General features: G+C 43.3%; 1 protein-coding gene across 2 annotated transcripts in view; it reads right to left on the minus strand.

The window, feature by feature from the left end:
* The window catches only part of LOC143988096 (CD109 antigen-like), a 249,191-nt gene that overhangs the window by 141,025 nt on the left and 95,566 nt on the right, over positions 1–12,600 (minus strand). The gene's annotated exons all lie outside the window — the stretch shown is intronic.

The raw sequence follows: 12,600 nt of genomic DNA on the forward strand, positions 1-12,600 counted from the left end.
GAACAAATGTGTACAGTCACATGCATCTGCCTATTTTTATTTTATTTTTATCATATAAAAACAATGCTTAAAGTAAACCTGTCATGGTAGAATATTGGGAGTTGCCTTTGCTAACTTTTGTTTTTTAGAGGTTGCTAGCTCCTTGGCTGTCATTCTCTTTCTATAGTTTTAGAGCTTACTGAGTGGTCATGGGCTTTATGCTTGTTCCAGGTGAGTAACTAAATACTGAAGGCATAGATCAATGAGATCTATGAAAATAGCATATTTTATAAGGTGAACAATGGCAGATAATTTTTTTTTCTTTTACTGTAATTTTGAACGGATGATTATTGATTACTTTGGGTTAGTGTGATAAGCACACAAAAACATTTATTTCAATATTTCAAGTAATGCCCCATACACACGGTCGGAAATTCTGATGGAAAAAGTCAGATCGGATTATGTTATCAGAAAATCCGATCATGTGTGGGCTCTATCAGACTTTTTTTAATTTAGAGCTGGATCTAAAATTTTCCAACAATAAAATCCGATCAGACTTTTTCCGATCGTGTGCAGAGAATTCCGATGCACAAAGTGCCACGCATTCTCAGAAAAAAATTGGAGACGAAAGCTATTGGCTACTGGCTTCTACGTAGTCCCGTCATATGTTTTGTACGTCACTTCATTCCAAACTATCGGATTTTCCGACAACTTTGTGCGACCGTGTGTATGCAACACAAGTTGCACACAAAAAATGTTGTGGTCGGAATGTCCGACCGTGTGTATGGGGCATTATTGTAAAGGCAGACGTTTTTTTTATCTTAATGCATTCTACGCATTAATATAAAAAACCTTCTGTGTGCAGCAGCCCCCCTAACACTTACCTGAGTCCCCTCTAGATCCAGCGATGTTGTAGGATTCTCTCAGCTGCCTGGGACTCTTCTCTTCATTTGCTGAGACAGCAGCATGGTGCCATTGGCTCCCACTGCTGTCAATCAAAGTCAGTCAGCCAATGAGGAGAGAAGGGGGCAGGGCAGGGTCACAGCTCAGTTTCTGAATAGACACATGGAGCTGCTGCTCGGATCGGGTGCGCCTATATCAAGCTGCTTGCTATGGGGCCACTCAGCAGGAGGGAGGGTCCAGGAGCACCAAAGGGGGACCCAAAAAGAGGCGGATCGGGCTGCTCTGTGCAAATCCACTACACAAGGCAGGTAAGTATAACATGTTCATTATTTTTAACTAAAAAAAACAAGACTTTACAACCACCAGAATATGTCTTAGGGTCCTTTCACATGGGGCGGATCAGTGGTGATCCTCCCCGTGGATATCCGCTTGCTCAGCGGGGATCGCTCCGCCGATCCCCGCTGAGCAGGAAGATGACAGGTCCGTCTCTGCACACTGTCACAGAGCGCTCTCCCCTATGGGAGATCGGGTAACGACGGACCGATGACGGATGGAAAAATAGCTTTTTCCTCCGTCACACTTTTTCGGATCGGAGCGGGTCGGATGTCAGCAGACATGTCACCGCTGACGTCCGCCTGAAAAACTGGCAGACAGGCCTGAACGGAACGGTAGTGTGAAAGGGGCCTTAAAATAAAAATAAAAAATGATGCTGGTATAAAGTGCAAGTACCTATAGGTCCCAGCACAGACCTGCAGCAATCTCTGCTTTTACAGCAAATATCAGGCCATTCAGACAGACAATGCTAATAAATGTCCCAATGCCAAAGCTTGCCTGCACCTTCCTATCTCCTGTACATTACTCTTGGCCAGTGAGATATCCCATCATATTGATGAGCCAATAGGGAAATGAGAACCCAAAAGTGCCTGAGGTTTGCCTTTAAGAATGGCTTGACATTCATCTGAAAACCACATGTCTGAGCTTTACACCTAGACGATTGTATTTATTTATTTTTATGAGTTGTTTTTTTTTTTTAATGAGCCATGTTGCTACTTAAAAAATGTTATTGTTTTTTCTAAACTAGATAGTGCGTTCATAGACACCTTTCATCTTTTAATGGTAAGGTGACCTTAAAGTATTAAACCCAAAAGCAAACATTTATTCTATTGCAGCTTACTATTTCTTAGTTTGATAACGCTATTCTTTTTATTTTTTTTTAGGCTTTCTTTCTTCTATTTTGTATCTGGTAATCTGGCCAGTAAATCTGTTGTTTTTCAAAAGAACAAGCTCTCTTCCAGAGTTATCACTTTCAGGGATGAGATGAACCATTTAACACTGCCAGGGATGCTTACAATGATCAGCTATGTTTTATTCATGTAAAACCTTTGTCCCAAAAAGACAAAACTATATGCTGTAACTGCAAATAAAGAATTAGCTGGAGTTTTGCTTCAATTTGGTGGTGTATTTAAATCTGCTAGTCCATTTTACTCTTCCCTCCCCTCAGTCTGACAATGCTGCTATCCAAATGTGCCTCCTGTGCTCTTTCATCCAGATTGGGGTCACTCTATTACAGGAGGTGTATTACTAGCCAGATTACTAGGTGAAAACAGGGAAAGAAGGCTAACAAAAGAAAACGAATGCAGCCTAATGATTTGTAAGCTGCAATATATTACATTATTGGTTTTGGGTTTAATAATACTTTAGGATTATAGGGGATCACATTTTTAAGTGTTTTTTTTCTGGACTCAGCAATTTAGGTATATAAATTATCTAAAATGTTGCATCAATTTACGCAATGAACATAAAAAGCCCCCGTTTTCTTATTTTGCTGAGCTGCACTGCACAATAAACAATAAACAATAAACAATAAAAAAAATCACATTATTCTCTATTGTGGCCATTCACATCACATCAATTTGCAGCTGCAGTGTATTTGTTTTGAAAAGGTGTGTGCGCTACTTTGGTGAAGTTGCAGTGTGATTTTAGCCCCATAGGCTTCAATAGAAATGCACTAAAAATGCATGTAAAATGTGTGCATATGTGTGTGTTTTGGCAGAGTTTTGTGTATAAAATGCAGTCTCCTACAAAAAAAATGCATTAAGCACGAATAGCCTGTCAAAGATGCACCAAAGACGCACTACAAAAATACACTGAAAAAAAACAGCTGCACTAGTGTGAACCAAGGCTTGGAAATAGTTTATAAAGTAATAAATCAGTCATATATCTAGTCTGCTGTATTCTTTATAAGAATTTAAATTGAATTCCAAATACTAAATATGGCAAAAATGGAAGGAAAATTCATTTTTCAAATATCTGAGTAATTTATGGCATTACTCTGAGATGAGCTGCTCTGTTATGAAATTACTAGTTAAATAACTCTCTATGACTAAATTAAAATGAGACTTGTGTGACTTTTCCAAGTATATGTCTCAAAGGAACACATTTTGTTTTCTCTCTGAATGTGTAGTAACTTAATAGGGAAATATCAGGTCACCGTTCTAAGTAAATACTTGGCCACTGACTATTTTGACATTTTTGCTGTTCTGCTGTTGCACTTACTGTAGAGGTTAAAGAGTGAAATTCCAGCATTTTAATAATGGCAACAATAAGATATACAGTATATGGTTTAAGGCTATTTTTTAGATTGAGAAATTTGCTTATATAATGTATCCTAACTGCCTAGGAACTAGAGACATGAGTAAGCATAAAAATAATCATTGCTATGCATTGTTATGTGACATTAGTTAAAAGACAGATAGGCTGAATATTGGAAATGTCCATAAAATGAATTGGTTCACGTTGAGTTAATTAAAACTTAGGGACTAAGCAACAGGATGGATATATACATTCACAAACGTGAATATATTTCATAATTTTTTCGAAAAATGACTATTACAACTTTATATAATTGTCTAGTCATGCAGTTAAATATAGTGCATGCTATGACTAGGGGTATACTGCAGGCCAGGATCTAGCTTGAGCAGTAAAAAATGTCAGAGGGGCAGAGAATGGGAGGTTGGCATGGCAGTGTACAGGGGGTCAGCAGGGGAAGACAGAGCTCAGCAGGGGAAAGACAGGGGTCAGCAGAGCTAAGGACAGGGGTCAGCATAATGGAGAAAAGGGGTCAGCAGGGTGGAGAACATGGGCCAGCAGATCTGAGGATAGGGGACAACAGAGCTGAGGACAGGGGTCAGCAGGGTGGAGAAAATGGGTCAGCAGAGATGAGGACAGGGGTCAGCAGAGCTGAGGATAGGGGACAGCAGAACTGAGGACAGGGGTCAGCAGAGCTGAGGATAGGGGACAGCAGAGGGGACAGGGGTCATCAGAGCTGAGGACAGGGGTCAGCAGAGCTGAGGATAGGGGTCAGCAGGGTGGAGAAAAGGAGTCAGCAGAGCTGAGGACAGGGGTCAGCAGAGCTGAGGACAGTGGTCAGCAGGGTGGAGAAAAAGGGTCAGCAGGGCAGAGGACAGGGGTCACTATTGGAAGGGCAGGGGACAGAGGTCAGAGGACAGAGGTCACTGCTGGCAAGGCAGAAGACAAGAATCCCTGCTGGCAAGGCAAAGGACAGGAGTCACTTCTGGCAGAGCAGAGGATAGGGGGTCACTGCTGGCAGGTCAGAGGACCGGGGTCACTATTAACAGGGCACTCAACAGAAATCAGGAGTTACTGCTGGCAGGGCACTCAGCAGAGCTCCTTCTCTCATCCTTGCACTGCACACAGCATGGGCACACAGCCGGGGCATGCAGCCTGGGCACAGGCAGCAGAGCTTCTCCTCCCCACACAATGCATAGCTGGGACACAGTCCTCTGGGACTGTGCCATCATAAGGGGCGTGGTCACCATGTGACATCACCCAGTGACCCCGTCCCTTGTCCCTATATAAGTCGCCACACAACGCATCCCTGCCATTAAGGCTGAAGAGAGCATCAGAAGAAGAAACAAGAAGCAGAAGCGGCGGCCCGGCAAGAAGAACCAAAGAGCGGGACAAGACCACCAAAGAGCGGGACAAGACCACCGAAGAGCGGGATAAGACCCCCAAAGTCGGAAGAAGACCCGCTAACGGCATCGGCGACAAAGGAGAAAGCCGGGCGCAACCGCTAGTAAAAGAGCTAGCAGAAGATAGCGGAGGAGTCCGGCGAGAAGACCCCCGGAGACGGAAGAAGAAAAGACCCCCGGAGCTGTCCAATAAAGTATTTTAAAAACCTGTGTTGTGTTTTTTTATGTACACTTTTTCCCCCAGGTGAATGGGAAGGGGTACAACGTGCAGCAGCCTCTGTAAAAGGAAGTCCCATCTCCTGGGCTGCCATTGGACGACTGTTCTGTCTATCATAGGAGGCGGGACTTTGTATTAAAGAGGCCGCCGAGAAAACAGATTCTGCTGTATGTAATCTGTTGGTGCTCGTCCCGCCCCCCTCCCTGCCCCCTTTGAGGCTACAGAGGGGCATGGATCAGGCTGCACTATTGGCAATGGTGAGTCTGCATTCATGGCAATGGTGAGTCTGCATTCATGGCAATGGGGGTGCTGCATTCATGCCAATGAGGGTGCTGCATTCATGGCAATGGTGGGGCTGCATTCCTGGCAATGGTGGGGCTGCATTCATAGCAATGGTGGGGCTGCATTCATGGCAATTGGGTGCTGCATTCATGCCAATGGGGGTGCTGCATTCATGGCAATGGAGGTGCTGCATTCATGGCAATGGAGGTGCTGCATTCATGGCAATGGTGAGTCTCCATTCATGGCAATGGTGGTGCTGCATTCATGGCAATGAGGGTGCTGAATTCATGGCAATGGGGGTGCTGCATTCACGTCAATGGGAGTGCTGCATTCATGGCAATGGTGGGGCTGCATTCATGGCACTTGTGAGACTGCAGGTGGGCACTGATTGGGCTGCATTATTGGGCACTGACCCTTATTTTGCTTCACAGTTCTTTATTTAATTTTTTTTTTCCTGAAACTTCCTTTTTAAAGTGAAGGTATATGGTATATCCAAATAACACACCCGAGCTCATCCTTAGACTCCTTAGCCCTTGTACACACGATCGGAGATTCCGACGACCAAATCCGTCGGAGTTATTCCGATGGATTAATTCCGGACCAGGTACAGAAGTGATGTTGCATACACACGGTCGGACCAAGTTGTCGGAAATTCCGGTTGCCAAGAACGCGGTGACGTAATCCGTGTACGGCGGGCCTACAAAAGGGAAGTTCAGCACCACGTCTGGCACCCTTTGGGCTCCTTCTGCTGATCTCGTGTCTATCGCGTGTTAGTAGAAGTTTGGTGAGAGGCGATTGGCGCTTTTCAGATTTGTGATTCAGATCGCTACTGCTCTTCAGTTTGTGCTTGTCTTTGCGTACCTGATAATCAGTGCGTGCAGTCAGTAAGTATTTGTTTCTCATTGTGGACTATATCTTGGTATAATACGCTTTGATTTGCATTTCTTATTGTCTGCTTGCTTCTGCTATTCAGTTCGTTCTTTCAGGCATTGCTGTTTTTCGGGGCTTTCTGTTGTCCATTCTGACAAGCCGACCGTTTTGAAACCTTTTTTCGTCTACGTACTCTTCGTAGAGTTTGTGCCGTGCAGGGGCTTCGTGTTGGGGTTGTTACTTTGACACACGCCCGGTCCATGAACAGGGAGGGGAGGCGTTTGTGGACCAAGAATTGGTTGCGCCAGTGTGACCAGTTCTCGCACATGCCTTTGCTCCGTGAGATCCGGGAGAATAATCCTGATGATTTCAGGAATTATCTTCGGATGACAGACCCCGTTTTTCACTGTCTGCTGGCTTTGCTGACCCCTTATATCACCAGGCAGGATACCTGCATGCAGCAAGCCATCACTCCGGAGCAGAGGCTCATCGCCACGTTGCGCTACTTGGCGACAGGGAGAAGCCTTCAGGACCTCAAGTTTTCTACAGGCATCTCCCCCCCAGGGGATCATTATTCCAGAGACCTGTTCTGCCATCATTCAGGTCCTGCAGAAGGACTATATGAAGGTAAGTTTTCCCCTTTAACATCACATTCTATGTATTTAATGATTGCTAATGTCTTGCATTTCTTTCCTCCTTCCCTAATTAACATCATTGCAATATGCTCTAATTCATATACTCTGCCCCTATGACTCCCATAAGGGGACCTTATACTTTAGGCTTTAAATACTCAGTTCCCAAAGTGTTATACTAATCTTCGCCAAAAATGTTGGTGTCTAATCTGCTTGCAATGTTGATTATTTAAATTACTAATTTTGGTTCTTGTTTCACTCCACAGTATCCTTCAACGCCACAGGAATGGCAGACTGTGGCCTCCCACTTTGCCAGTCATTGGGACTTTCCCAATTGTGGAGGAGCAATAGATGGGAAGCACGTCCACATTGTCCCACCACCCAACTCAGGGTCGTACTATTATAATTATAAGGGGTTTCATAGTATCGTGATGTTGGCGGTGGTATCTGCGACATATGAGTTTTTGTATGTGGATGTGGGGCAAAATGGACGGATGTCGGATGGTGGAGTGTTCGCCCGGACGGAGTTCTACTGGTGTCTCCAGAGTGGCAGTCTGGGATTGCCACCCGCAGAGGAGAATCAGGAAGGACTCCCATTCGTCTTCGTTGCGGATGAGGCGTTTGCCCTGGCGAACCATCTGATGCGGCCTTTCCTGATGAGGACCCTCACCCCAGACCAGAGGATTTTTAATTTCCGCCTGTCCAGAGCCCGAAGAGTGGTGGAGAACACCTTTGGTATACTGGCCAGCCGGTTCCGCCTTTTTCTTACGCCTATCCACATGGCGGAATACAAACTGAATCACATAGTGCTGGCGTGTTGTGTTCTTCACAATTTTCTTTAAAAAGTTTCGGTGAACTATGCGGTCTCAGTTGGCGAAAAAGAAGCAGACTTGCTTGAAAATGATGATAACCTTACAGGCCTTGAACCTGCTCATCCTGGCTTGCCCCCCCAAAGCGCCCGTGAGGTTAGAACCCAATACATGGACTACTTTGTGGGTAGGGGGGCCATTGATATGCCAGACAATGTCTGAGAGGCATTTTCAAAATACATTTTTCTTTGAAACTCCTTCATTTACTGCTTGGCTTGCTTTTAGGTATCTCCTAGGTAAATTTAGTTTTTTTCTTGTTGTGCCTTTTTCACCAACAGTGCAAACCCAAGTTCAGAGCAAGATGAGATAAGCTTATTATGTTGTGGGTCTGCTAAACACACACCTTGTTTTTGGTAACTAATATATGTAGTACATTACTGACCAAAATCGTGCTCATTTTCAGCACCATGGCAGGAAAATGGCATGATTGTCTAAATTAACACATCACTGTGGGTGTTTTTTACTAAAGGCACATCCACTATGCACTAAAAGTGCACTACAAAAGTACACCTGAAACTGCACTTGGAGTGCAAAGTGGAGTTTCCTTTAGTAAATAACACCCATTCTCACCGCAATCTAAAATTTAACTCCAAATACATCTTTGGCGCAATGAAAAAGGAAGCCACACATTGATGATAATTTAACTTTTTAATCCAAGCACATTCATATGTGCGTTTAGAAAAGGTTTTTCCAACAAACCAAGAATATGTGTGTATCAAAAACAGTCTTTCAGCTAATTTTTGTGTACTTGTTGTTTTTGTGTAAACAGGCATGTATCAAAGCGTAACATACAGAACACAGGAACTTACAAAGTTCAACTTTGAAAAGTGAAGACAATATCAGACATGAGTATGTACAAACTGGGCTGATATTGCCTTCATCACATGGAGTGTCACCCCTGGAAAATCCAAATTTGGAAGATGCACACAGTGTGTCAACATGTGCTATCTCCCATCATGGGGATCAATGTACATGTTTTGGGGCTGCAACCCCTTCATCTCAGCCACTTTACGCTTACATTGATCCCCCATGTTTACACACTCTGTGCATTTCTTTTAAAAATACAAAAGTTGTGGTTTAAAATACAAAAAATAAAACCCTAGCTAGTTTGGGCTGTTTCACACTCTCCCCAAAACATCAATGATGTTCTTTATTTTTAACATCATTGATGTTTTGCTGTATATTTTCCAAATCCCGATTGCACCCCATTATCTCCCCAATCAGGATCTGGGCACTTTCACTGGTAAAATGGGATTCTTCTTCCACATCACCTACAAAACAAATCAAAAAAACACACCATGTATTAAAAATATGGTGATATACATTGATGAGCTTACCGGAAGCTGTGTTCTCCGACACTCACCTGTTGTGGTGACAAACTGTCCAACTTCAATGATCTCTCCTTCCTCCTCCTCCTCCTGCTCCTCTGCTTCTTGTTTTGGAATTTCGCCTTCTTTGGGAGGGGTGTGGTCCCTGGTGTCCTCATACTTGCCGAGTCTTCTCTCCCCTATGAGAATGTAAAAAAATAATAATTAGCATACAGAGGGCAGAATTAGGAATTTGAAACATTGCTTGGAAGTGTTGTACAATTGTGTTTTTTGGCCGAGTTCAACGGTGAGAACATTATTGTGGACACTTTGTGAAGCTGAAATACTTACCTGCAGAACGATGTTTCTTACAAACGAATGAAACCATGAACTTGAAAGTGGCCATTTTAAACTGCACAACATGAAATCAAAGCACATGGAGCCGTATGCAAGCAAGAATAATGATATGAACACACGACAACTACTTACTTTTTTGAAGAACACGCTTGATCCTTCTGTACTGATGGTGCTCCCTCAGTTTCAGGTCTGACCAGTGTTTTCTCAGTTGATCCTTAGATCGGCGTACCCCAAAATTCTTATGAAGACTCTTCACAACTTTAGTCAAGATCTTGGCCTTTCTGATATTTGGGTTTGGGTAAGGTCCATACTTCCCATCATAGTCGGTCCTGTTCAATATGTCCACCATCTCCAACATCTCTCCAAAAGACATATTTGAGGCCTTAAATCTTCTCTTCCTGGATCGGGACGTTTCAGGCTCCGGGCTTTTCTCACCCTCCTCCTTGTTAGTGGAACTGTGATTGCGCACCTGCGTTCTCTCCGCCATGTGCTCTCCCCACTGCGCCGAAAGCGAAGGGGCAGGGAATAGTCTAGAAAGAACGTCAGGGGCGGGCGGAGTTTCATGCATGCGCACTGTATATAAAACGCAACACGTGTGTGTCGTCCGTACGATCTGGGAACAGAGTGAGGCGCGGACACGACGATCGTGCAAACGAAGGTAACATTTTTTACTTGGTGCATCACTAGACTAGACTGCTTCTATCTAGGCCGATGCTGGGACAAGATTAGGAGGGTTTTTCATGGCATTATTAGTATTTTAGGGTTTGTCTTGTGTTGTGTCTTGCAGACAAGATGGATCCATTCGTCAAGATGTAATACATGCAACCTCGGGGGATGACGTAGAGACGCTCAACGTGGAGGGAGGGGCGATGTGGAGGCCTGGCCGGAGAGGACGTGTCAGTAGTGAAATCCTTAGGGAAAATTAAAGAAAACAAGGCTAAAATAGAAAATATGGAGAATAAAATGAATGAGTTAAATTTTTTGTCCTATAACGTCAAGGGCCTCAATACAGTAAAAAAGAGGCACAAAATTTTGAACTGAAATATCTGGGAATAAAATTGGCGTGTACTTTGGATAAGATCTACCACTTAAATTACATCCCATTACTAAATGAAATCAAAACTGAACTTAGAAGGGCAAACAATAGATCTATATCCTGGTTGGGCCGAATAAACGTGTTTAAAATGTTCATCCTTCCCAAAATTCTATATAAATTCCAGATGTTGCCGATCGGAATACCCTCCAGTTACTTTTTAAAATTAAAATCACTAATGAGTAAATACATATGGAATAATAAAAAACCTAGGATCTCTCACAGCATACTAAAACAAGAGAAAAGGAGGACTGGCAGTCCCAGACTTGCGATATTACTATTATGCCCCGTACACACGAGAGGACTTATGTCCGACAGACCTCCAAAGGAGTTCCGCCGGAGTTCCGCCGGAGTTCTGGCGGACTTTTCGACCGAACGGACTTGGACACACACCATCACACCAAACTCCGACGGAGTCGAACGTGATGACGTACGACTGGATTAGAATAAGGAAGTTCATAGCCAGTAGCCAATAGCTGCCCTAGCGTCGGTTTTAGTCCGTCGGAGTAGCATACACACGAGCGGATTTTTCGAAGGGGACCGGGTCCGGCGGAGTTCCATCAGGAAAATTTGAAGCATGCTTCATTTCTAAAGTCCGTCAGACTTTAGCGAAGCTAAAGTCCGTTGCAGCCCACACACGATCGAATAGTCTGACGGACTCAGTCCGTCGGACTTTGGATGTCGAAAAGTCCGCTCGTGTGTACGGGGCTTTAGGCAGTTGTGCTGTCGAGAATTGTTGAATGGGGGAGGGAGAAAAGAGATGAAAAAAGGTGGGTGAGTTTAGAATATATTTATAGTAAGGCACAACTTAGTAAAATAATGTGGAACCCCCCAAAATATAGAGCGTTAGATATAGACACAAATGAGTTGACACGGATAGTATTTAAGGTTTGGGATAGGGTATATAAAAGATTAAACGGGCACTATAATTCACCGTTGATAGTTTTGAAAGATAACGAGTATTTTCCACCGGGGAGAAGGGAGATAGGAGGGAATTGGATAAAAAAGTTAGGGCTACAAATAAAGGATATAACTAAAAAAGGGAAACTTATTTCACATGAAGATTTAGCACATAGGGGATCTATGGTGATTGATAGGTGGCGCTATCTCCAGCTTGCGCATTTCATAGAGAAGCTGCCCCAACCGATTAGGTCCGGGGAAGAGCTGACCAGGCTGGAGCGGCTCTGTACAGCAGATAATGTTAAAGGTACAATTTCAAGGTTGTATGGGTTGCTGATATCGGTCAGCCAGCTGGAGAAACCGTCATATATAAATAAGTGGGAAAAGGAATTAGGGTCACAAAAAGATAAAGAAACTATAAACAAAATATTGAAAATAACACATTGTTCAGCAATAGACAACAAAACAGCCGAGATACAAACTTATATCCAGATGGTATAATACCCCAGACAAGATTGCTAAATACCAACAGGGAAGGACAGCCGAGTGCTGGCGTGGTTGCAAAGCGATAGGTACCATGACACATTTATGGTGGGGGTGTCCTAAAATTAAGATCTATTGGGATAAGATTTTACAAATGATAAAGGAAATAACTCAAATAACTGAAAACGGATCCATGGTTAGTACTTTTTCATGGTATAGAGGGAGGGGTCAGACAATATCAGGATACAATTATCCCACATCTTTTAAACGCAGCAAAAAGCTGATCCCTAGAAAATGGTTAGTGGCTAAATGCCCAACGATATGGGAGTGGGTGGACGCTGTAGAGGAAATATTTAGTTTGGAAAGCTTAAGTATAGGAGATGAAGATGAAAGGGCTGTATTTTAAAAAAAATGGTGTGGTTGGAAAGAGTTCAAGTGAGAATGGAGCTATACAGCACAATTAAGACCACAAAGACCTTGATAAGAGGAAGATATATAGTAAGGAACACTACTGACATGTCGGGTTTTGGGGGGGGGGGGGGGGTAGGGATTAAAAGTTATTATAATGGGAATTGGAGGAATTAATGTAAAAATTTTGTAATGAAAACGTAAAAAAGTTGTATACATAAAGGGGAAAAAAAAAATGGGAGAAATAAATAAAAGACTTAGCTACAATGATGTGAAGACTAATAACAAGAGACAGTAATGAACGTAAA

Source organism: Lithobates pipiens, unplaced genomic scaffold (genome assembly GCF_037356315.1).
Source record: "Lithobates pipiens isolate NorthernLeopardFrog02 unplaced genomic scaffold, aLitPip1_a1.2 Scaffold_18, whole genome shotgun sequence".
In the NCBI taxonomy this organism is placed as follows: Eukaryota; Metazoa; Chordata; class Amphibia; order Anura; family Ranidae; genus Lithobates; species Lithobates pipiens.